The sequence below is a fragment of the Pinus tabuliformis genome, chromosome X, assembly GCF_031772625.1.
Source record: "Pinus tabuliformis cultivar Carrire ecotype Pingquan chromosome X, CPIR1, whole genome shotgun sequence".
In the NCBI taxonomy this organism is placed as follows: domain Eukaryota; kingdom Viridiplantae; phylum Streptophyta; class Pinopsida; order Pinales; family Pinaceae; genus Pinus; species Pinus tabuliformis.
This window is the reverse complement of record NC_142308.1, coordinates 676,415,450-676,436,282: the sequence shown is the minus strand read 5'-3', so window position 1 is coordinate 676,436,282 and position 20,833 is coordinate 676,415,450.

The window sequence follows — 20,833 nt, the reverse complement described above, 5'->3', positions numbered from 1 at the left end:
TTGACAAATCACGCACCACAAAGCAGGCGCCGCGCTAGGTCCTGCTTGTGCCTCTGGTCTTAACGGCATCGGTCCTCCTCCCGCGAGTTAATTTGCGAACATCAGACAATGGTCCTTATCATGACCCTAATACTTGCATTTTATGCACCATACCTCTTCGTGCACTTCCGGGTGAGCTGTCCTGTCCTGTTTCAGACTCTTCATTTGAAGTCATAAGTTTTTCAACTGCACGTGGATCTGCTGAACTCCCAAGTTAGGATCCTGCTTCGGGGTCTCATGCAGCCTCATCGCGAACTATAAGGCCTCTGCCCAAGTCGTTAACTTCTGCTACGAAATCGCACTCCTCAGATGTGGCGTTAGCAACGCTACAAACCATTTGCAGTGCTGTCCATCCATCAGATTCATATTAGCTTCTCGAATCATACAATTAAAACTCTGATCTAGCTCCCAAGGAGTTTCACCTAGTAGCATTGTGATCTCTTTGAATCCAATGATCAACTGCGCCTATGACTTCGGCTTGCTAAATTCTCTATTTAGTGCTGCTTGGATATCCGCGATTCCCACATTTGGATTATCATTAAAATGCTTAATATACCAGGCCAGCGCGTGATCTTGCAGAGTGCTAACCAGCATCGCTTTCTTTATATTATCATCTATAACTCCCTACGCTTCCCATACGGCCCTTATCACGAACCAAAACTCATCCGGATCCTCATTTCCTACTCCCTTGAACACATGCAACTTTATCGTGCTTGCTATATTGACTCGCGGTGGTGGTGGAGGTGGTACGGGTGAAGATAGAGTTGATGGTTGTGAAGCTGGTGGCAGTGTGGGTGGGGGTGGTATGCACGGAATCCTCTGCCTTATCAAATTGATCGCACTTCGCGGCGAGACCTTCGCGAGCTCTTCCTCATCCCCTCGCGAAGGTGAAATCAAAGGGCTATTCTCTGGTCCCTTACTTCCTTCATTTTTGTAGGTTTTTCCACTTCGTGTAGCTCTGAACATCAAGGTAATTGCATAACCCTCTTTTCACACAATAGCATTTTAATCCAAGTATTCAGAGACTTTACGTACTTACCTCGCGGCACTTTGAGAATGTGTTGCTCTACGTCGCTATAGTTGACTGAAGTATCTACCACGAACTCAGTAATGAATCATCCTATAATCCGATCGAGCCAGTGGTCAACAGTGCGCGTGATCTTATCCTCTGATGCTTCCAATATGCGCACCAACTCTAGGGTCCATACAATAGGATTGTCAAGTTTCCACCTTCCTTGGCTATCTACTAGCTTCGTGATCCACTCGTACAGCTCAGTAGGGAAAGATGCGAAGAAGATTTCATGGATCTCTGCATACAGGGAGCAGTCTAACTACTCTTCTTTTGTTAGTCGCAGATTCCTGTTCTCCTGCGCCGCGAACTTGTGAATCCTCCTGTCCAAAAAACCTTTAATTTCCTTCTTAGTTGGATTCCAATGATACGACATTAGACATCTCTATGCAACTTCAGGTCTCAGCAACGGAACCATTTGTTGGCTTGATGGGGCCTGACATAGGTTTGGAGTTAATTACCCAAACAAATCCCTACACTACTGGCCCTTTCGGCAATAGCCCACGGAGCGTGGACATAGGTCTCACCCGAAGCAATATGGGGGGATGCTGGAACCAAGTTTCCGCCCCCTTGAGATGTCTGAGGGGTCAATTTAGTCCAACTGTTAATACCTTTGTTCACTGCCCTGACCTGCGAGGCCTTCACGATCTGTTATAATCACCTTCGCGTAGCCCTAACCAGGGGCTAAGGTGCTTTCGCGCTGCTAAGGCAACGATCTGTGCTATTTCCCCAAGTTACACCACGGATCTTACTTATCTTCTTATAATTGTTAGTTAACTTCGCATAAACATATACTTTATCTTATATTCACTTAATCAACACAACCATATAAGTTCGCACATCATATAAACAACATAAATGTAATATATACCCAATACATTCAATGCAGAAAATAGGAAATAAATACACAAGAATGGTATACAACTTCTCTTTATTAATGCTTCAATACGTTACGAACTCAACCTGCCCTGCGCACTCAGCTGTAGGGGTCCACGCACTCAGCTGCGGACTACTAGGCCTCTGCGCACTAAGCTGCAGAGCCTTCTCCTACACTATGACCCAAGACTTGTCTCTACACTTAGATATGACTCAATTCTTCATCTTCATTCCTCCATTGATTCCGTCATTTACAACTTAGAGCCTCACTCTATTTATAGAATCCCATGGTCCACGGACCATGGGTAGATCTCTAAAGCCAACATTACATTACAAAAATGAGGGCAGACAAGCCTATGACTCATTTACAAGTTCGCGCTCCGCGCCTACAAAGCGTGGAGTCTTTACATTGGATTTAGTCAAAGTTTGGGCTTTAAGCCCCAAAACTTCCTTTGGGGATCCTACACCCAACACCCAAAAAAATACAAAAATTAGTGAACTGTGCTACAATTAAGGAAATTGAATAACTGAAAGAAATAGTGGTGGGGGTCCAAGTGAAATAGGCGAGTGGCCACCAATATCCACCTGGATAAACCTCAGGAATAATCAACAGAACCTCAGGTAGAGGTTGAGAAACCAAACAAGAGGCTGACCAAATAAAGGAAATAAAATATAGTGAAAGCCTTATAGCATAGAAAGAAGTAGAAGAACTCTTAGTAGAAGAAGAGAAAGAAATTGCAGCTATATTAACAAAACTTAGCTGTTATGAAACCAGCTCAAGAAAAGATAGAAAAGATAGATCAACGCCTTAGAATTCATTCTCTTCGAGGGGAAACCTCCTTTACATTACATAAATGAACAATTCTTGGATGATTCAAATGACAAAACCTCCTTTCTATATATAGGAGTCTAAGGAGTCACAATATAATCCAGCCGACCTAACAATAATAATATAAAGCCACAAAAATAACAATAGAGGGATTCTATGGGGCACAGAAATAACAATATGGGGGTAATAGGGGCACAACAATATAAATAAGGGGTATAACTACAATAGTAATGGGGTAATCACTAGTATTATAGGGACCCAACATGCCCCTCTCCTTCAAAAAAGTGTTGTCCTGAATGCTTGAGTAGTTCTAGATACTTCTGCATAAAATTCCCATCCTCCCATGTGGAATCTTCAGCGAATAAGTTCTTCCACTTGATAAGATACTCTGAAATTGATCGATTTCGTAGCTGTCGAGTTCTTGTTTCTGTGACTGCTTCTGGTTCCAATATAATTTTTCCTTCCTCGCCAAGTTCTGGCAATATTGTTTGAACTGGGAGCTTGTCGCCTATAACCTTCTTTAAACATGAAACATGGAAAACTGGGTGCAATCGAGAAGCTGCAGGAAGCTCCAATTTGTATGCCATAGTGCCAATCTTTTGCAACACCTTGTACGGACCATAATACTTTGGTGATAATTTATTATCCTTCTTAGCTTGCTTTAGGGACATTTGCTTATATGGTTGTAGCCGTAGGAATACCCAATCACCTACATCAAAACTTCTTTCACTGCGATGTTGATCTGCCTGTTCTTTCATTCTAGTTTGTGCCAACACGAGGTTATCCTTTAAGAGTTGGAGGACTTGTTGTTAATGTTCGATGTGATGTTCCACTGCCTGAACCTTAGAATTTTCTCTTAAATATGATGTGATGGATGGTGGTTGATACCCATAAAGTGCCATAAATGGGGTCATTTTTGTTGGTGTATGGAAGGAAGTGTTATACCACCATTCAGCCAGAGGCAACCATTTGACCCATTGTGTCTGTTTATCAGATACAAAGCAACGAAGATATCCTTCCAAACATTTGTTTACTATCTCAGTTTGCCCATCAGATTGAGGATGATAAGATGAGCTATGAGCTAACTGAGTACCAAGACAAGAAAATAATTCTGTCCAAAAATTTCCAGTGAAAATGGGATCTCTGTCACTTACAATAATCTTTGGGTTTCCATGTAGCTTTTGAATTGTTTCCATAAATGCAGTAGAAACTGTACTGGCTTTAAATGGATGTGATAATGCACAAAAGTGTGCATACTTGGTGATGAGCCCCAATTTTTGGTACAATTTGGGCTCATTTGGCCTACTTGCTCTGCTCAAACCATTCATTTTTTATTGCTTATGCATTCATTTCTTGGTTTATTGGTGCTGTTTATAGGAAGAAGGGTAGGCATTCTATCTACGTGACTAATGCATGATGATTTCAGGTTTTGGCATTAAAAGGGAGCAAAGACCACGAGAAAGGAGACAAGGAGACAGTGAGGTGGCACTGCTGGTTTTTAGGAGAGGATGTCCACGGTCTTGGGGACCTTCCTCGTGATTCCCACCATAGCTCCGAGCTCCAATCCATCTCCCCACCGAGCTTAGAGGCAACCAACTGTTCTACAGGAACAGCAGTTACAACTGTCCTACAGGATCAGCAGTTTAACCTTCAGTTGGACAGCCGAGCTCCACAAATCAAGGACACCTGTTGGATGATCATTTTGCATAAATACTGAGGCCGTAGCCTTGGATAGGAGCTTTTTGAACTTTTTTATTGCTCTTGTAATTTGGAAGTACGAGCTACAGCTCGGTGTTTTGTTCCTTTTGTAAGCCAGTTTTGGCATGACATCAGATTTCCGTTTATGAATAAAGGCAGGCAGATTTTGATCTCATTCTGAGTTTCTAAGGGAGCTATATCTCTCAGGTTAGGGCCCAACCTGAGAGCAATAGATCTCCCCGGTGTTGTAATGTTGTTTGCATTTCGTTCCAGCACTTTGAGTTTTTACTTTAACATGCAATTCGAATTTACAGTCTGTTAATTTAGTCTTTTTCATGAGATTGAATAGGATTAGTTTATGGTGAATTTGCTTCTAGTTGCTTAGATTCGATAGGAGGATAGTTGTAATTTATTGGAGCTCCAGAAAAAGGTTGTTAAAGCTCACTGGCATCTCTGTTAGGGATTGGGGTGCAGTCCATAACCAACCACCAAAAAGAAACGCAGTTCTTCTCACTTCCATGCAAGCTGCAACATAGACATTTTCGTTGAAGATCCATCCATGCACTTTTGATATTGAACCATACTTCTACATTCCACTTCCATGCATGAGTTTCCTTTCTTGGTTTTCCATTGCTGTTCATAGGTTTAATGGCACAGTTATCATAGGTTAATGAATTCTCGCTTTTGGTGCATAAGCCATTTGTTTCATTTACGCTGCTCCATATCATTCCACTTCCTTCTTCTTCTTATTGATCTCTCCTCAATCCACCTACTCAGCCTCTGTCCAGCTCATTTACCCTCCAACTCATCCATTAATCACTTAGCTCCATCTACTTAAACTTTCGTTGATCCCATCCTTCCAACCATCAACCCACTGTATGCACTCTTCCTCCATCTGACTTCTCTGCGCCTGAGCCATCACCAGCTCCATCTCCATCTCACCTATCCTCCCACACCACTCCAACACTTCACCATCCCCCAAAACTTCCACGGTCAAACATCCTGTAGAATTGCACAGACTTCCTGTAGAAATCCCTGAGTTTCCTGTAGGATCCCCTGCAGACTTCCTGTAGAAGCCTGCAAACTCGGTTGCTGAGCATCCGAATGTGGTAGACTTCTGTGGACTGATGCTAGAGACCCTCTGGGACCTCCCCTAGCCATCCTGACCTTGCCCATGCTTTCCTTCCATTCAAACCGCTCCTGCACAACCAAACCCTAATTAAAAGCATCATCACAATAAATCCAACCACTTAATGAAAAAATACAAAAACATGTCTTTTCAGATGCAAGTAGCTTAGATGCATGTATTTCAGCTCACTACAAGTAATGGCATTAGTGGTAGTAGTTTCCTTCACAGTTTTGCATTGTAAGGGTCTAGCTAGTCAAATTAGGGTTTACTAGGGTTTTCATGCTTTATTGGCTTTCAGTTTCTTTCTGCAATTAGACTAGTCTCCTTTGAGTTAGCTTTCGTCCATCATTCATAAAGCTTCTTCTGTGAGCATATAGAAGTTGGCTTGAGCCCTAGCGGACTTGTGCCAGCTGACCAAGTGACAGCTGCGACAAGAGCTAGTACTTGTGCATACAGCACCGTCGCTTCCAAGTTTGTACGAACTACCGGGTTGATAAAATTAGAGATAGGAAGCTCCAGGAGTTGTAGCATTATTGCTACAATACTGGAGCCCACCATCTTTTTGGCGCCGTTGCCGGGGAAGTGTCAGAGTATTAGTAATTGTTGCTCTTCTTCTACTTCCTTACTCTTGCCTTCTGCTAAGTAGTTTACTTCATTTCCATTCTGCAAAAGTAGCATAGACATTTCCTGCTTTCATAGATTAGCATTTCCTGCTTTCATAGATTAGCATTTCCTTTCTGCAAGCGTAGACTAGCATTTCCATTCTTGCAATTTCATTTGAGCAAAGTAGATTAGTTCTTTCCTGCTTTCAGTTTAATTCTGCATCTTTCATAGTTAGTGTAGATCAATCTGTCTCAGTTTTGCAGGTACCAAAAGAAAAGCAAAGCAAAAACAATCAAAAGAAAAAGAAAGTCTTTTCCATTTCATGCCTCGTAGGAACCGAGATAAATCAGGCAAATTCCTACCAAACACCCCCACCACATCACTGAGTCACCCTTCTCTCTTCTTTGGTGACAGTGACCCAGAAGAACCTATAGGTGAACATCCTGAGATATCCAAAGATCCTATAGTAGAAGAAGAGTTAGAGACCACTCCATCTGCAGCTATGGCTGACAATAGAAGAGAAGATGAGAGAATAGAAGGTGCCTTTCCCATCCGAGAGACCAATGGAGAGAAGAAAATGAAGAACATTAGCCCCTCCGCCTTACCTCACTTCCATGGGCTGACCACTGAAGATCCGGATACCTTCCTGTTTGAGTTTGCTGTCCTTTGTAGAACCTATGACTATACTGAAGATGAGCAAAAGTTGAAACTTTTCCCTTCCACTCTTAAGGATGCAGCACTACGCTGGTTCATGGGCTTACCTGGGAATAGTATCACCACTTGGGCTCAGATGCAGCAAGCTTTCAACACCAAGTACCGGGATTACTGTAGGTCCAAGGAAACAAAGGGGGAAATCTTTCGGATGTCCATGGGAAATGATGAGTCCTTAGAGGATTATGAGGAGAGGTTCCAACTAAGCTATAAGCGGGCCAGGTGCACACTTGACCCTGAATCCCTCAAGTTGGTCCTGCTCCGAGGAGTCCCTGAAGACCTCTTAGATACCCTTCACATGTTAGCTGGGGGGGACATTTACCAACTGCCTTATGAGGACATCAAGACTGTGTTTAGAAACCACTCCAGGGCAGCTCGGAAACGAGGTAGAGGAAACCACCTCTCAACTAGTGTCCCTTTCTCCAAACATGAGCTTGCAAATCAATTAGAAGATCTTAAGAGTGAGGTGAGACAGACCATTGCCATGCAGCTTGACACATTCAGGATTCAGCAAAAGAAAGAAGAAGCTGAGAGAGCCTTGGCTGTCTTCTGCCCTAGGTGCACAAGGAGACACCCTAAGAACGAATGTCCATTGCATTCGGTTGAAGTGTGTTTCGTTTGTGAGGAGGACCATCCCACAAATCAGTGTCCAACCTTACCTGGGTTTAAAGCCATGTACCAAGGGGCAGAAGCTCCCACTGAACCTCTCTATTACCTCAACCAAAGGAGGCCACAGGGATCTAGACCTTATCAGCAGGGGATGCAAGGGGCATCTCAAGCTTATTACAGCCCCAACCAATCGACTCCTATGCCTTCCTGGGGTCCCCCTGCTCATCCTGCATGGTCCATGCCTCCTCCATGGTCTTATCCACCTCAGTACCCCAGTCAACCTACTTCTCATTCATATCACTCACATGCCCAGCCACAGCCTCAATGGAATGCACCTCAGTCGGGGTGGAGGCCCCAATACAACACTCCTCCTGCCATCTTGCCTCCACCACCAGTTCAACCTCAGCCATTACCTCCTGCTCCTCCAAGGCAACCTCAAATGCCTGCTCAACCAAACCCGAACCCCAACAATAGACATGCCCAGCAGGTATACACTGGGGAAACCTCATGCCCTACCTATGCTGTGGAGATCCAGGAGATCAATCTTCGATCTGGAAAGACTCTACCAGATCGCCAACCTCCTCCCCCAGAGGATGAGGAAGATAAACAGGAAAGTGAACCAAAGGCTATTCCACCCTTTCCTGAGAGACTAACAGCCACCACACAACCCAACCCAGAGGAGGATGAGCTTCTGGGTGAGCTCAAGCAGTTGTGTGTAAAAATACCACTTCTCCAAGCCATCAAGGATGTGCCAATATACAACAAACTGGTTAAGGAGAAGTGTTTCAAACACCCAGGCAGACGGAAGAAAGATGCCTCAACTATCAATGTCATAGGACAACTGTCTGACCTTATGTTAGGAGAAGTCAGCTGCCCAAAGTACCTAGATCCTGGAAGTCCTGTAGTAGATGTTCACATCAATGGCACCATTATACCTCACACCTTGATTGATCTGGGGGCCGCCATTAATGTGATGACCAGGGATACCATGCTTAAGCTTAATCTTCAGGGTTCCTTGAGAAAGACCTCGACAGTACTGCAATTAGCAGATCGCTCCACTGTGACTCCCAAAGGGATTGTGGAGGATGTCTTGGTCTCTATTGACTCTTGGGAATACCCTGCAGACTTCCTGGTTCTGCAACCAAAGGCCAAGCTTACTGGATATCCTCTCATTTTGGGAAGGCCTTGGTTAGCTACTGCAGATGCTTACATAAGTTGTCGTGCGAGAAACATGACCATCAAAAATGGTCCCATGTCCAAGCAACTAGTCCTATACCCTCCTGCCCAACCCTCCTTAGAGCATGACTTACCACTCTGGTTGGAAGAAGGAGAGGAAGACGAGGTGTACTCAGCACCTCTGTGCACCTTACATACCTCTAGAAGAGACCCCCCAACCGAGGATGACTTGATCGAGACCTTGATCCAGAATCCACCTTCTAGTGCACTACCCTTAGAGAAATTGGTGGAGGATGCCCAAGCCAGCACCTTGGTGGATCTTTGTACAACCAACCCTGTTGCTCCCAGAGTTAAGAATGTGGAGTTCGGCCCTGAGAAAGCATTGAAGATCAGCTCCTCCCTATATCCTTCCCAGGAAAAGGAGCTGTGTAGTCTGTTGGCCAATCACTTAGATGCTTTTGCTTGGAGCTATAAGGAAATGAAAGGAGTCCATCCTTCGGTCTGTACCCATCATATATACATCAAAGAGGATTGTAAACCGGTTAGGCAACCTCAGAGGAGAATGAATCCAGCCCTTAAGGACATTGTCAAGGCAGAATTGCAAAAACTGTTGGATGCCGGATTCATCTACCCCATCTCAGATAGTGAATGGGTGTCCCCTCTAGTGTTGGTTCCCAAGAAAAATGGGAAATGGAGAATCTGTGTGGACTACCGAGAACTGAACAAAGCTACCAAGAAGGACTATTTCCCTCTACCTTTCATAGATCAAGTGTTGGATGGACTGGCAGGAAAGAAGTTCTTCTCTTTCCTGGATGGGTTTAGCGGGTACAACCAAATCCAAATCAGCCCGGAAGACCAAGATAAGACCACCTTCACTTGTCCTTGGGGTACCTTTTCCTATCGAGTCCTTCCCTTTGGGCTATGCAATGCTCCTGCTACCTTTCAGAGAGCTGTCTTGAGCATCTTCTCGGAGCTGGTCCATGATGCAGTAGAAATCTATATGGATGACTTTACTCCTTATGGGGCCAACTTCCAGGAAGCATTGTCCAACCTGGGAAAAGTCCTAACCAAATGCACCGAGATGAACTTGTCCCTTAGTCCTGGAAAATGTGAATTCCTAATGACTGAAGGGACCGTGCTAGGCCATACCATTTCTTGCCAAGGGTTGCAGGTGGATCCTAACAAAATTGCTCTCATCAAGAGGGTTCCACCTCCTCAAAAGGTAAGGGATGTCCGGAGATTCTTGGGATTAGCAGGATACTACCGGAGATTAATTAAAGATTTCAGCAAGCTAGCCTTGCCATTGTTTGGCCTGTTGGCAAAAGATGTGGAGTTTAATTGGACTGACGATTGTCAGAGGGTTTTAAATGAATTAAAGGACAAGTTGGTGTCAGCCCCAATCCTGAGAGGTCCAAACTGGGCCCTACCTTTCCACATCCACACTGATGCCTCGAACAAAGCCATAGGTGCAGCTTTAGGACAAGTTGAGCAAAAACTTCCATATGCCATTTACTTTGTTAGCAAAAACTTGTCCAAAGCTGAGCTGAATTACACTGTAACCGAGAAAGAATTCTTGGCTGTGGTCCATGCATTGAACAAGTTCCGACATTATATTACTGGTTACCAGACCTTTGTACATACTGACCATGCTGCTATTAGATATTTAATGAATAAACCAGATGTGAATGCTCGTATTATTAGATGGTTACTTTTATTGCAGCAGTTTGATTTGACCATTGTTGACAAACCAGGTAGAGAAAATGTTGTTGCTGACTTTTTATCTAGATTGGATTTGTCTGCAGATGAGGATGGAACAGTGGATGACCAGATGCCCGATGAACATCTGTTTGCTATTTCAGTACTCTCTCCATGGTTTGCTGATATAGCAAACTATCTTGTTTCAGCACAGTTCCCTCCACACCTATCTTCCAGAGAGAAGAGCAGAATCATCAGAAAAAGTGCCTCATTTACTTGGATCGGGGGCAATCTGTTCAAGCTTGGCCCCGATCAGATCTTAAGGCGTTGTGTAAGGGAGGAGGAAGTCTTTGATATCCTCCTCACTTGTCATGATGGGCCTTGTGGAGGACATTTTGCAGCAAAGAGAACTGCCTTCAAAATCCTGCAGGCAGGATACTATTGGCCCACACTTCATCAAGATGTCAGAAGATATGTCAGTCAGTGTGACCAATGCCAAAGAATGGGGAAACCGACCCAAAGGGATGAGATGCCTCTCCAACCTCAAGTGACTCTTGAGCCATTTGAGAAGTGGGGCATGGACTTTGTGGGCCCAATCAACCCCTCTTCGAGGCAAAGGACTTACATCATTGTGTGTACTGACTATTTGACAAAGTGGGCAGAGACCAAAGCAATCAAAGCAGCAACAGAAGAAAAGGTGGCCGAGTTCCTAAGAGAGAACATCTTCTATAAGTTTGGCTACCCAAGAGAGCTGGTCACCGATCAAGGGAGCCAGTTCACCTCCAACCTGGTTGAAGATCTCCTAGCTCATCACAAGATCAAGCATAGGACTTCCACCCCTTATCACCCTCAAGCAAATGGGCAGGTGGAAGTCACCAATAGAGCATTAGAAGGGATCTTGACTAAGGTGGTGAGCAGCAGCAGAAAGGACTGGGCAGATCGCCTGGTTGAAGCCACATGGGCTTACAACACCACTTGGAAGACCACCACCGGCTTCACACCGTATGAGCTGGTCTATGGGAAGAAAGCTTTGCTGTCCATTGAGTTTGAATACAACACTTTGAGGATGGCAGCTCAGCTGGACCTAGATCTCAGCCATGCACAACAAGAAAGGCTACTGCAGCTGAATGGACTGGATGAGCACAGAATGCAGGCCCTCCTTCACTCAGAAGTGGTTCAACTTCAGAGAAAGGTGTGGCATGAACAACATCTCCATGACAAGTAATTTCAGCCGGGAGATTGGGCTTTGTTGTATGACTCCAGATACAAAGACTTCAAGGGGAAGCTGAGAACCAGATGGCTAGGACCATATGTAGTGGAGAAATGCCATGACAATGGATCTGTCCTCATTCGAACCATTGATGAGGAAGTCATTCCCATGCTTGTCAATGGGCATCGATTGAAGATCTACAGGAGACCTCTCTCAAGAAAAGAGTTCATCAAAACCGTGGAGAAATCTGTATTGGTCCTAGAGAGGGGTTCTGCCTCTACTTTTGGCATACCCTGAGGGATATGAAAAAAAAAAGAAAAAAGAAAAAAGAGAAAAAATAATAAAGATCCTTGGGTGAAAACCTCTCTGAGGCGCCCAAGGCAGGTGGTAGGGGTGAAAACCTCATTGAGGCGCCCCTATTGTCTTTCAAAAAAAAAGAAGAGAAAAGGTTTGAAAAAGATCCTTGAGTGAAAACCTCTCTGAGGCGCTCAGGGCAGATGGCACGGGTGAAAACCTCTTTGAGGCGCCCCTGTTATCTTTCGAAAAAAAAAAAAAAAAAAAAAAGAAAAGAAAAAAGCAATAAGCAAAATATGGTAAAATTGCATGCAGGTTGCAGATGTTCTATGGAGGAGAGGAAGCCCTTCAACTCAAAGCCAAGGGTCCTTATCATGCTGTCAAGGAACCTCACCAACACCTCCTCCAAGGGTACCCATGTTTTTTCAAGGTATGTGCAATTTTATCATGGTTTGAATCCTCTACAGGAAGATGCAGTCTTTCTACAGGAAGATGCAGTCTTTCTACAGGAAGGCGCGGATTTTCTACAGGAAAGTACAGACTTTCTACAGGAAGGCCGAACTTTCTACAGGAAGCTCTGTGTTCTACAGGAAACTTCCTGTAGAAGTTTGGGACGGCCCAGAATTCATCTTAAAAGGAGATTTAGCGACTATGGATTGGTTTGGATGCATGCAAGCCTCTGTTGGCACCCTTGCACATTGCTGTCACCTTGCTCCACCATCCTTGTCGACATGCGACCAAGTTCCCTGCACCAACAAAGCAGATCGATGAGTTCTCGCGGGAAAGCCATTTTCAAAGTTAAACAAATGCTGGGATCTCATACCACAGGCATCAAGAGCTCCGGGAACGTGATTGAACGGCCAGGTTCTCCGTCGTGCAGCATGCACCCAAGGAGAAAGAACTGTTACGAGACACCTCGCGGGAATCCTGTAACAGTTCAACCTGCTCGAGTGGATACCATTCACAGCTCCGCCATCTGCAACGAAACGCGGGCGCATGCAACCAAAGCATCCACTCCATCGTCGGCAGCCTGTAACCACGAGCCTCCGGGTCTGTGTAAGTTCGCATGCAGCAGGTAGATCCACTCACCATCGTCCAAGAACTGGAAAAATCGTGTGCAGCCACGCAGGTAAGTGTCTCGACCCTTCCTTCCATCAAATCGCATGAATTTTACTTCGAAATTGTTTGCACAGCGTAAAATTGAATGGTTGAGCAGCCGTATGGCCAGTCGACTGGCCACGTCGGCTAGTTAAAGTGTAATTGGATGTTTGGGTGGCGGCCACGACAAAGAGAATGAACGGCACGCACGTGAGAACACTTTCGTCAGAAGCATGAGTTTAACAGGAAAAGGCGGCGGCAAATCTGTGGGAATGGATGCGGCAGCAAGTGAATACGCAGGCGAATGATGGATGACGTCGCCCAACGGTCCGGCGGGGACAGCTCATCCCCCGCGCCACGGATTGCGCCGATTCAAAATCTCATCGGCTAGATCATGCGCATGCATTTATCAACCACCACTTCAAACTCGGGTGGCTATTCTGATCTCCTCTGCACTTTGATACGCCGAGCTGTTGGCTACCAGAACGCCGGTGAAGCACACCTCGAGCGCGGGCCAACTACAGTCCTCCCCGAGAATTGCGCACAGTTTCTACAGGAACGTAGTTCTACAGGAACGCAGTTCTACAGGAACGCAGTCTCTACAGGAACGCAGTCTTCTACAGGAAAGCGGGTGCCTCACGGAAAAAAGGTGGCCAATTAAAGAGGTAACCCTGAACTCTTCATGCAACTGGTTAGTAAGAGTGGCAAGACCATCGTCCACAGTCTGGTCATAAAGATATTGGTGAAATTGTTGTTTGCTGTGCCTATGCTGTCGTTCTATAGGATATCAGTATAAGTAGACTGTGTTGAATTTTGTGGATTATGTGCATGCTCTGTCTTAATAGACCAAATCTCTTTTGCATTTGCCACCTTTAATTAAAACAACCGTGTTCATCATGCCGGGTGGGTTTATAAGACGGGAACCCACTGATTCAACCAAATTAAGGGAAAACCCGGCAGTGGTAGAGCTCTTCACCAGAGCACAATGGATGCCTTTTTGTGATAAGCTGCAGGGCTACGATGATGAAGTGGCCGAAGAATTCTTGCAGGCTCTGAAGCCTAAATCCTAGACACTGGCCACAGTGAACTTCAGAGGTCTAAGCCTCAAGCTCACCCCGAACATATCAGTCGGATCACAGAACTTCCTATGGGTTTGCCGTGGGATAAGGAAGAAAGGAAGCTGAGCCAGCAGGCAAAGAAAGAATTCTTTCCATCTGAGGAAGAATTCTCGGAGGACAAAAATGGGGTGTGAAGAACGAGCCTGTTGCCACCATGGAATGAAGTCAGTTTGCAAATCATGAAATATATCACTTGTGAAGGCCGTTTCAGCATCGTGTATGCATATCACTTTCGGCTGCTCACTGAATTGAGGCACCGAATTGACCTTCCTGTAGAACAAAAACTGAGCATCCCTTATTACCTACTGCAGTCTCTAATGGAGTGTGCCACAAAGCTGAAAGAGGGCATACCAGATCAGATAGCCCACCATGGGTTGATCAAGCTACTTGTGGAGGAGGCGCTGCACTCATATAAGGTCCCCCTCTCATGGGAATCTTTCCGAAATTTAACAAAAGATGGAGACATTAAAATGTTGATCGAAGAAACGAGTTCCTCCAGCAGCGAGGAACAAGAAGCAGTGGCCACGGGACAGAGAGAAGAAGGCCAGAAGACCCCGACCACAGTGCAGAAGAAAGAACAAAGGAAAAAGCATGAGGAAAAGGAGGACAAAGGAAAAGGTGGCACACCTATCTTGTCAGCAAGAGAAAAGAGGATGAAGAGCAGAATGGACAAAGCTGAGGTGGTCCACGTCAGCCCAAGTACCTCAACAGCACCTGCAACCAAAGCAAAAAGCAAAACTCAGGCAGGCAAGCAAGCGGAGGTGGAGACACCTGTGTCTACAGGAAAGCAAAAACAGGCTTCTACAGGAAGCCCGAAAACAAAAACAAAGGCTTCTACAGGAAGCCCGAAAATCATTGAGAAAAAGGCTTCTACAGGAAGCCCAAAAACAAAGACAAAGGCTTCTACAGGAAGCCCAAAAATCATTGAGAAACAGGCTTCTACAGGAAGCCCGAAAACAGAGACAAAGGCTTCTACAGGAAGCCCGAAATTGCAGAAACAGGCTTCTACAGGAAGCCCCAAAAAGGCGAAACCCAAAGAGAAGAAGGTGGACATTCTGGCACGGGAGGCAGTAGCTGTATTAGCTGGCCTCAGCACGCCACCTAAGCCAAAAGAAAAGAGGAAGAGGGAGACCCCTCTATACTTTAAAGCTCGAAGAAGTGTTAGGATAAAGACGGGCAAACCACAGCCTCAATCCAGCAGCCTGATCGTCATCGAAGATACACCTGCTTCTCCCAAGGAAAATTCACCCTCCAGGATCACAGTCACCTACGAGAAGGGGAGTCCAAAGAAAAATACGTGGCAAGAAAGGTTAGACCTGTTGACTGAACAAACGCGGCTATAGGAAGCTGAAAATGTTCTACAGGATACTCTGGCCCGGCTACAGGAAACGGAAAAGAAGGAAGGAGAAGGACTCTCATCACCACCAAGGGAGGGTGAGGTAGAACCGCCTGAAGAGATAGAAAGAGAACATATACCAGAACCTAGCCCTTCACCTAATCTGAATTCATACTACGCCTTTTTAGAGGCGGGAAAAATCATACTGCAGAAATTTACTGTGCCTCTATTTTTTGAACTAGAGAAAGAAAGAGTCTGTTCCCACACATGGATGCAGATCGCCAAATCAAAGGGTGTGGCGGACATAGGCCCTTTACAAGAGCAACTCAAGGAGGTCAGGAGTGAATTCACCATGGCTAAACATGTGGCTAATTGCCAACGTGTGCTTCTACAGGAAGAAAATCAGAAGCTGAGATTGCAGCTACAGGAACTAAAGGCAGGGGCAGGAACATCCTCCAAGGACATCACAAATGAACAACAAAGCAAAAAGGAGCTGACCACCAGCCTTGAAGGGCCAATGACACTTCTACAGGAAGCAGAACAACAAACAAAAATTGAAGTGCAAGCCCTAAGAGAACAGCTGCAACAAAAGGAAGCACAATTGGCCTGCATGGCCAGTTGGGCCATGGAGGCAATTCAGTGCAGAACACCTGCAAAATCCTATGGATTGTTCTTAAAAGATCAATGGCTGCAGTTCCAAATAAACACCCTGGCACAAAGAGGTATTTCACATATCCAGAGCCCACAACAATTTTCTGAGTTGTGCAGTACTAGTTCGTCAGAAGACAAAGCCAAATTAGCAGAATTTTACCTCCACAATTTGGCTTTGCCTAATGAAGTCTCCTGGGATCCCAATATTGCTTTGGGGGATATGCAATTGATGGCGTTCGCCTCATGGTTAAACCATGAGGATCAAAGAGCAGCTGAAGCAAAATCGGTCATGAACCGAGAAGTGAGCGAGCCACTGTTCATTCGACCAGAACTAGAGGATCCGGTGGCACTCATCTCAACCCACCAACAGTTGGCTACGGATCCCACAGCTTCCTTGAGATTTATGGACCAACAGGCCCAAGCCATAGCTCACTTTGAAGACATGGAAAGGTTGTTGGGAGAAAATGCTGCCCAAGCATGTGCACGCAGATGGAATACCCTGGCACACAGCTTGAAAATCAGAGAGTAAAATACCCCCATTCGGATGAGGGAAGCTTTGGCAAGGGTTGAACTTTACAAGAAGTCCATGCAAAGCCTCCAGGCCAGCTGGATTGGCCTTAAACTCAGCCCACCACTACTGCTAGGATTAACTGAAGGCAATACCGAGGAGGATGACAGTCAACAATGGGAAGAGGTGAACAGGAAAGCAGGGTTTCATATCCACAGAGAAGACACTACCACAGAGCCTTGGGATGCAAGGGAAGCAGTGAAAGCAATGAAGGATGAAGATTTGGACTAAGTTACTCAAGGATGAGCAAATAGTTTAGCTGGGGGGTGATGATGAGCCCCAATTTTTGGTACAATTTGGGCTCATTTGGCCTACTTGCTCTGCTCAAACCATTCATTTTTTATTGTTGATGCATTCATTTCTTGGTTTATTGGTGCTGTTTGTAGGAAGAAGGGTAGGCATTCTATCTACGTGACTAATGCATGATGATTTCAGGTTTTGGCATTAAAAGGGAGCAAAGACCACGAGAAAGGAGACAAGGAGACAGTGAGGTGGCACTGCTGGTTTTTAGGAGAGGATGTCCACGGTCTTGGGGACCTTCCTCGTGATTCCCACCATAGCTCCGAGCTCCAATCCATCTCCCCACCGAGCTTAGAGGCAGCCAACTGTTCTACAGGAACAACAGTTACAACTGTCCTATAGGATCAGCAGTTTAACCTTCAATTGGACAGCCGAGCTCCACAAATCAAGGACACCTATTGGATGATCATTTTGCATAAATACTGAGGCCGTAGCCTTGGATAGGAGCTTTTTGAACTTTTGTATTGCTCTTGTAATTTGGAAGTACGAGCTACAACTCGGTGTTTTGTTCCTTTTGTAAGCCAGTTTTGGCATGACACCAGATTTCCGTTTATGAATAAAGGCAGGCAGATTTTGATCTCATTCTGAGTTTCTAAGGGAGCTATAGCTCTCAGGTTAGGGCCCAACCTGAGAGCAATAGATCTCCCCGGTGTTGTAATGTTGTTTGCATTTCGTTCCAGCACTTTGAGTTTTTACTTTAACATGCAATTCGAATTTACAGTCTGTTAATTTAGTCTTTTTCATGAGATTGAATAGGATTAGTTTATGGTGAATTTGCTTCCAGTTGCTTAGATTCGATAGGAGGATAGTTGTAATTTATTGGAGCTCCAGGAAAAGGTTGTTAAAGCTCACTGCCATCTCTGTTAGGGATTGGGGTGCAGTCCATAACCAACCACCAAAAAGAAACGCAGTTCTTCTCACTTCCATGCAAGCTGCAACATAGACATTTTCGTTGAAGATCCATCCATGCACTTTTGATATTGAACCATACTTCTACATTCCACTTCCATGCACGAGTTTCCTTTCTTGGTTTTCCATTGCTGTTCATAGGTTTAATGGCACAGTTATCATAGGTTAATGAATTCTCGTTTTTGGTGCATAAGTCATTTGTTTCATTTACTCTGCTGCATATCATTCCACTTCCTTCTTCTTCTTCTTGATATCTCCTCAATCCACCTACTCAGCCTCTGTCCAGCTCATTTACCCTCCAACTCATCCATTAATCACTTAGCTCCATCTACTTAAACTTTCGTTGATCCCATCCTTCCAACCATCAACCCACTGTATGCACTCTTCCTCCATCTGACTTCTCTGCTCCTGAGCCATCACCAGCTCCATCTCCATCTCACCTATCCTCCCACACCACTCCAACACTTCACCATCCCCCAAAACTTCCACGGTCAAACATCCTGTAGAATTGCACAGACTTCCTGTAGAAATCCGTGAGTTTCCTGTAGGATCCCCTGCAGACTTCCTGTAGAAGCCTGCAAACTCGGTTGCTGAGCATCCGAATGTGGTAGACTTCTGTGGACTGATGCTAGAGACCCTCTGGGACCTCCCCTAGCCATCCTGACCTTGCCCATGCTTTCCTTCCATTCAAACTGCTCCTGCACAACCAAACCCTAATCAAAAGCATCATCCCAATAAATCCAACCACTTAATGAAAAAATACAAAAACATGTCTTTTCAGATGCAAGTAGCTTAGATGCATGTATTTCAGCTCACTGCAAGTAATGGCATTAGTGGTAGTAGTTTCCTTCACAGTTTTGCATTGTAAGGGTCTAGCTAGTCAAATTAGGGTTTACTAGGGTTTTCATGCTTTATTGGCTTTCAGTTTCTTTCTGCAATTAGACTAGTCTCCTTTGAGTTAGCTTTCGTCCATCATTCATAAAGCTTCTTCTGTGAGCATATAGAAGTTGTCTTGAGCCCTAGCGGACTTGTGCCAGCTGACCAAGTGATAGCTGCGACAAGAGCTAGTACTTGTGCATATAGCACTGTCGCTTCCAAGTTTGTACGAACTACCGGGTTGATAAAATTAGAGATAGGAAGCTCCAGGAGTTGTAGCATTATTGCTACAACACTGGAGCCCACCACTTGGTAAGTCTATCAACTACCACCATGATGACACTTTTTCCCTCAGACTTGGGTAAACCTATGATAAAATCCATTGAAGCCTCCTCCCAACGTTGGCTTGGAATGGATAAAGGTTGTAGTAGACCCGGTGTCTTAATTGTTTCAACTTTATTTTGTTGGCAAACCAAACATTCCGCCACAAACTTTTGAATATTTGATTTAAGGCCATCCAAAAAAAATTCCTTCTTAACCTTGTGGTAAGTTTTTAAAAATCCTGAGTGCCCTCCTAAGGGAGAAGTGTGCAATTCCATAAGAATCTTTTGTTTTAGCTGGGAATTCTTACAGAGGTATAAGCGATCTTTGTACCATAACGAATCATTTTGCCAGCTAAATGTATCAGACGTACTGGAATCTTGTTGTAGCTTTCGAATAAGTGCCCAAACTTCTTCGTCATTCTTCCATTCCTCCCTTGCTTCATTTATCCATTCTGGTTGGATAATAGAAATGGCGCACAACAATGCTTCCACATCCTCATCCTTTCTTGAGAGTGCATCTACCACCACCTTTTGCTTCCCTTTTTTGTAGATGATTTCAAAGTCATAACCTAACATCTTTGTGACCCACTTTTGTTGCTCTTCAGAGGATAATCTTTGTTCTAAAAAGTATTTAAGGCTATCATGATCCGTTTTTACCTTGAAGTGTCTTCCCATTAGGTAGGGTCGCCATTTCTTAAGTGCATGGAGTATTGCCAACATTTCCTTCTCATAAATAGCTTTGCTTAAAAACTTTCCCTTGATTGGACGACTTTCAAAAGCAATGGGTCTTTCATCTTGCATTAGAACAACACCAATTCCATTTCCTGAAGCATCACCTTCCACAATAAAGGTTTTTGTGAAGTCTGGTGTAGCTAAGACCGGTGCTTGGCACATTGCCTCTTTAAGATGTTCAAAGACCTTTGTTGCTTTCGGAGTCCATGAAAATGCATCTTTCTTCAATAATGTTGTTAGAGGTGCTGCTATTCTCCCATAATTCTTAACAAACTTGCGATAATACCCTGTCAACCCAAGAAATCCTCGCAGATGCTTTATGGATGTGGGGATTTTCCATTCCTTAATGGCTTTAATTTTGCTAGGGTCTACCTTAACTCCTTCATGAGATACAATATGACCAAAATATTCCACCTCCTGGACTCCAAAGAAACATTTGGATCTTTTTGCATATAATTGTTTCTCGTCCAATAGTTGTAGCACCCTGTCAACATGTTCAACATGATCCTTCCAAGACTTGCTGTAGATTAGTATATCATCAAAAAATACTAACACAAATTTTCTAAGGAATGGTTTGAAAATTGAATTCATCAAACCTTGAAATGTTGAAGGTGCATTGGTAAGGCCAAAAGGCATGACCAAAAATTCATAATGACCCTCATGAGTTCTAAATGCTGTTTTCGGAATGTCTTCAATCTTCATTCTGATTTGATGATATCCCGAACGAAGATCCAACTTGGTGAAGTAAATTGATCCATGCAATTCATCCAGTAATTCATCAATGACAGGAATAGGGAACTTATCTTTAATAGTGAGCTTGTTGAGCTCCCTATAATCCAGACACATGCGCCATGATCCATCCTTCTTGTGCACCAATACTACTGGAGCAGAGAAAGAACTTTGACTCGGTTGAATTATACTAGCCTCTAGCATTTCTGCAACCATACGTTCAATTTCACTTTTTTGGACATAGGGATATCTGTA